Source organism: Dipteris shenzhenensis, chromosome 18 (genome assembly GCF_047967505.1).
Source record: "Dipteris shenzhenensis isolate YYH24624 ecotype China chromosome 18, Dip_SZ_1.0, whole genome shotgun sequence".
Lineage (NCBI taxonomy): Eukaryota > Viridiplantae > Streptophyta > Polypodiopsida > Gleicheniales > Dipteridaceae > Dipteris > Dipteris shenzhenensis.
In genome coordinates, this window is record NC_141613.1 from 12940166 (window position 1) to 12946182 (window position 6017).

Here is a 6017-nt window from a genome sequence, read left to right on the forward strand (position 1 = left end):
AGTTTGGTGTCTACATTGCATGGGCACAAGAATAGGAATCTTGCTTGATGCATTGGAGAGATGTCATTTCATCTAAAACGGAATTGAACATTATTACTTTCAGTGCTACGAAACAATGAATGTCAAAGCAATGCATGGGCACATGCAGTATAGTTCACATGAATGCACATGCATAACAAAGAAGCATCTAAATTATGTCATTTAAAAAAAAAAAGCATTGTAAATCATGCCATACTTTTTTGAACATAGTAATGTGCATAGTAAGAATTAGAGATCATAGTAATGCACATGTTGCTTTGCAGTTGAGGAAAATGTATGCCACAATGCGTGGTCTTGATTCTAGCATTGCTCTATAATGGGAGCTTTGAAGCCACGGAATATGGCCTACATGGTTATGCCTTAATTTTGAAAAAGCATTGTAAATCCTATCATAATTTTTCAAACATAAAACTCATAATGAAAGGAATTTTACATACTGGTGGAGGCTTTAACGTAGCTCGATACTTGACATGGAGGCTGTCCCCTAGAGGGCAACTGAAAGATGTCTGCAACAGATATTGTGGTGAAAAAGGCCTACAGGTGACCTGGGAACAAGCACAGGACAAGTTCTCTAAGCTATGGCCTCATTATCAATGGGTTAGAGACTATGAAGTGAACATCCCTTTTGGGAAGTCATCGTATTGGTCCTTAACTTCAAAGCAACATACTGCTGAGGGGATGAAATTCTCAAGGTTCTCCAAGTTACTTTGGGACATCATGTATCCCATATTCAATAGGGGTAGGTGCATGGATCCAGCTGTAGACGTCTTATGCATTTTGTCATCTTGCTATAGTAGGTAGCCACAGTTTCTTTAATCCAATTCTAAGCCATTTTATCCCATGTTCAAGAGGGGTAGGTGATTGGATCTATACATATGTCTTTGACACTTTTGATGATGGTATGCATTTTGTCATCTTGCTATAGTAGGTAGCCATGGTTTCTTTAATCCAATTCTGGAGAAATTTGCTGCGGTGGCAATCGAGAGGCTTGCGGATACCCGTAGTGCGGCCATGCCTTGATTGTTAGGCTTTTTTCATTCCTTTTTTTATCATCATTATGGTTGTATTGAACTAGATATATTGAAAGTATTGAGTTTGTTTTTTAAACCTTGTGAATGTATCGAATTAAATACATAACAACACATAGGCAATGTATTGGCCATTTCATTCTTTATGTTTTGAATTAAATACATAACACCATAGAAAATGTGTTAACATTTTCATCCTTCATGTGAAGAATTAAATACATAACATCATAGGCAATGTATTGGCCATTCGATTCTTTATGTTTTGAATTAAATACATATTAACACCATAGGCAATGTATTGACCTTTTCATTGTGAATGCATAACAGCATAGGTAATGGTTGATCAATTTTCGTGGTGGTGGTAGCATTTATGGATACAATTCAAAACATGGCTGAGGCAAAAGTCGGGTTCATTCTAGATGTCGTTGCTTTTGTCGTGTGTATTTGTTGGCACATGTGGTGGCTTTTGTTGAGGACTAGTGACATGATTAAGGAAGGTGAAGATAGGGAGGATGCTATGGCAATGATGCAACATCAACACACACAACAATTTTTGTGATTACTGTCCTTGATTCGAAGACTCCATGATCCCACAACAGGGACCTGATACATTAAGCCGTGCTCGATTCATTGGTGGAATCACTACAACTTCTTTGTCACACAGATGATGTTCGCTTTCGTGATGCGTTGAGCTTTCCATGTGAGCTTTACAGGAAGTTGTGTGACATGTTGCGAGAGGATTTGCAACAAGGCCCCATTCCACCAGGCTTGTGTGATGTTACGAGGCGGCTATTTTTAGTGGAGAAGAAAGTTTCCATTTGCTTGCTTCACCTTTCTTTTGGCCATAAGTACAAGTACATATCCAAGGAATTCGAGTGTGGTAAGTTTGCAACTTGTCGCTTTGTGAGGCAATTCATCGATGCATTGAGGAGATGAGCATCTCATGCCATTCGATGGCCTGAGACATAGTCAGAGATGGATGAGGTGAAGGCTGGGTTCTATACACTTCGTGGGTTTCCAAATTGTTGCAGCTCTATTGACTGCACACATATTCTTCTAGATCTGCCACTGAATGAAGTGTATACTAGTATGACAAAGATAAAAATAACTGTATGATAGTGCAAGCAATAGTGAACTCTAGCATGAGGTTCATGGATGTCTTCGTTGGGTGGGCAAGTTGCAACAACAATAAGAGAGTCCTTTGCAGTAGCGCATTCTTCCGAAAGTGTCAAGCTAGAGAGCGTTTGGGCGGTGCCCCTATGGTCATCGAGAGGCACACTTTTAGGGAGTATGTCGTTAGTGATGGCGGGTTCCCCTTTCTACCATGGATGATGATACCATTCAGGCAGGTGAGTCTGCATGGACATGGAGACCGAATAGAGTTTAATTTTCTTCTTTCATTGACAATGTTTTGGATAGCTAAAGAACACTTGGAAGTTGTTGATGTACCCAAGAGTATGTTGCTATTCTCAGATACAAGAAGACAAATTCTTGAATAAATAGTGAATACAAACAACGCTTGAACGACAATGTATTTAGTGTGTACAATTTAGTTTAGTTTTTATGTATTCGATTCTATGTATTGTGTCTATTAGTTAAATTTTGTGTATTCTATTGGCTTTATTAATCCTTTTTTGCATTATAAGGTCATGAATTGTATTAAAAGGTTGCTTTATGTGTTTATTGTTGAGATATCAAGCTCTACCCCCGATATATCTCCTGGATGACTATCATTTATGTCACCGCCTATGTTAGTTGTACTCGTGGTGTAGTTAGACTACGACGTATGTTTTTGGTTTGGGTTCACATATGAACCACGTATTCTAGGGTTTGACATATAGGGTATTTCCCTCTTCTATTGTATGGTTGTTGTGTGCAAAAGTGAAGAAAGGCTTCACCCTCCAACCTTGTGTCCTCTCTCTTTTGTGTGTTGTGAAGAAAGCTGAACTTGAGTCTCCTATCTCTCTCCCTTATTCTTTACATGGTATCAGAGCCTTGTTCGTGGTAAGGAGCTCAAGAAAGCAAGCCAAGTTTGTGGTGTCCTGGTAAGAGGACCAGTGTTGCTTTCCTATTTCGAGTTTGGGAGCAAATCTCTGCAGGTAGCACAGCCAGAAGTGCAGGAGTGCACTGTTTCAGATTGAGAGGCCCTTCGCGGTGTGTCTTTATTTTTTTGATTTGAGGCCGTTTCGGGGCCCGTTTTGAAGGCGGAAGTCCTTTGCAGGCACTCAGAAAAAGGCCCTGTTTTTGCTGTGTGACCACTGCGTGGCTAGTCGGTGGAAAGGTGCCACAGAAATTGCATCGTATGCCTGTGTGCAGAGATATTGGGAGTTGCAGATTCATGCCTGTTGCCTGTTGATGCAAAATCGTCACTAGGAAGTGACTGTGTGGTGAAATACCACTTTCGTCAGTGTTGCAGATCTGCCCCTGTGAGGCTTTTCGCAGAAGTTTTGCTATTTGCCCTTGTGAGGCATTTGCTGTGTTTACAGGTTGCTGTTGCAATTCGTGATTTGTAAAATGTCTGAGAATCTGTCTACCATTGTCAGTGAGAAGCTTGACAAGAACAACTTCCAAGCATGGAAGTTCAGGATGACAAACTTCCTTATGGGAAAGGGAGTTTGGGATTACATCAGTGGTGAAACTGCAGAACCAGTTTTGGGTACTGCTCCCACTCCTGCTGAATTGAAGGCCTTTAAAGAATGGCATGAAAAAGCCAGAAAATGCCTGTATTGGCTGTCTCTTAGCATTTCAGATTCTATGATTGTGCATATACAGGACGTAGAGATGCCTAAGGAGGCATGGGATACATTGGTGAAGCTGTATAGCACAAATACCAAAGCATGAAAGATGCAGCTAAAGCAGGAGTTGCACAATGTGCAAAGGAAAAATCTGAATATAAATGAGTATTCCTTGAAGGTGAAAGGCCTTGCAGATTCTCTTGCCTCCATTGGAGCACCTGTTGATGATGAGGACTTAGTGTCCGTGACCTTGAATGGTCTTGGGAAAGATTATGCACAGTTTCGGACATCCATTGGAGTCCGTGAAACATTTCCTGATTTTCAGGAACTTATTGCTCTCTTGCTGAGTGAAGAGCAAAGGAATGGTGGTTCAGCCACCTCAACTTCTCAAGAGACTGCTTTCTACTCGAATACAGGTAGAGGCAGGGGTAGAGGAAGAGGCCGTTTTGGTGGCCGTGCAGGAAATCAGAATCAACAGCAACAACAGGAAAACCAGTCCTATGGAGGAGGACGTGGTAGTTCTAGAGGCAGGGGGAGCCAAAGAGGCCGTGGTTCATGGCAAAGGAACCAGCAAGTAAATAGCAGCACAGAATGCTATTATTGTGGAAAGCCTGGACACAAGGAGAATACATGCTATAAAAAGCAGAATGACATCAAAAGTGGGAAGTTGCAGCAAAGCAACTATGCATCATCAAGTGGGCATGGTGACGACAGAAATGAGCACCTTTTTGTGATGCAGCATATGGTTAACTCCATGTCAGGAGATGCTGCAGCTTGCAATGATGTTTGGTATGTTGATTCAGGTGCCTCTAACCACATGACCAGTCATGGTGAGTGGTTTCATGATGTTAGAAATTTGGATAAGCCAGGTTATGTTGAAACAGGTGATGATACTGCGCACCCAATTACGCAGGTTGGTAAAGTGCCATTGGCTATGCAGGATGGCAAAACGAAGTACTTGGCAGATGTACTTCATGTTCAAAAATCACTAAGAACCTGGTTTCAGTTGGCCAGATGGTTGAGCAAGGTCTGCAGGTTAGATTTAATCCTGATGGATGCTTTGTTGAGGACTTGAAAAATAAGTGCCGCTTGGTTGCGAAAGGCAACAAAAATGGCAGAATGTTCACCTTGGATGTTGATATGCCTAAGGTGAAAGCTGCTATGTTTGCGCATGGGAGAGGTGTCATTGCAGATATTGAGATATGGCACAAGCGCATTGGGCACGTGAATATACAAAGGCTGAAATCTATGCAAACGAAAAACATTGTTGCAGGTTTGCCTAAATTCAGAGTTGAGGGAATGCAAAAGGTATGTGAAGCATGCCAAATGGGTAAGCAGGCCAGACATGCATTTCCCAAAAATGCTAAGGTGAGCAGAAGACCTTTGGAAGTGATCCATTCAGATGTTTGGACAACCAAAACTGCTTCTATTGGTGGATGCCATTATTATGTGACGTTTATTGATGACTACACTAGGAAGGTGTGGATTTATTTTATGAAGCACAAAAGTGAAGTGTTCAGCCATTTCAAGGCTTTTAAGGCCATGGTTGAAAAAGAGAAAGGTGTGCATATTAAAGTGCTAAGATCTGATGGAGGGGGAGAGTACTTTTCAGAAGAATTTTGTGAATATATGAAAGAACAGGGAATTCAAAGGAAGTACTCATGCAGGTCTACCCCTCAGCAGAATGGGGTTGCAGAAAGGAAGAACAGGCATATTGCAGAAGTAGGACGGGCGATCCTAAATGAGAAAAACATGCTTGATTATTTTTGGGCTGAAGCAGTAGCAACTGCTGTTTATATTATGAACAGAACCCCCACTGCAGCTGTCCATGGCATGACGCCTGAAGAAATGTATACAGGCCAAAAACCAGATATTTCTCACTTGAAGGTATTTGGTTGCATAGCTTATGTTCATGTTCCTAATGAGAAGAGAACAAAGCTGGATCCAAAGGCAAAAAAATGCATCTTTATTGCATATGCTCTGCACCAGAAAGGGTATCGCTGTTATAACCCTTCCACCCGCAAAATGCAAGTGAGCAGAGATGTTGTTTTTGATGAAATGAGCAGCTGGTATGCACCAACTGTTATGGTAGGAGATGCAGATGCAGGAAATGGGAATGCTGCAATAAATGCAGAGCAGCAATCTCAAGCCTTGAGTGGACCCAGAGAGTCCTCTACTAGTGGATCTAATGCATGGACAGGGAGATTGAGATCTA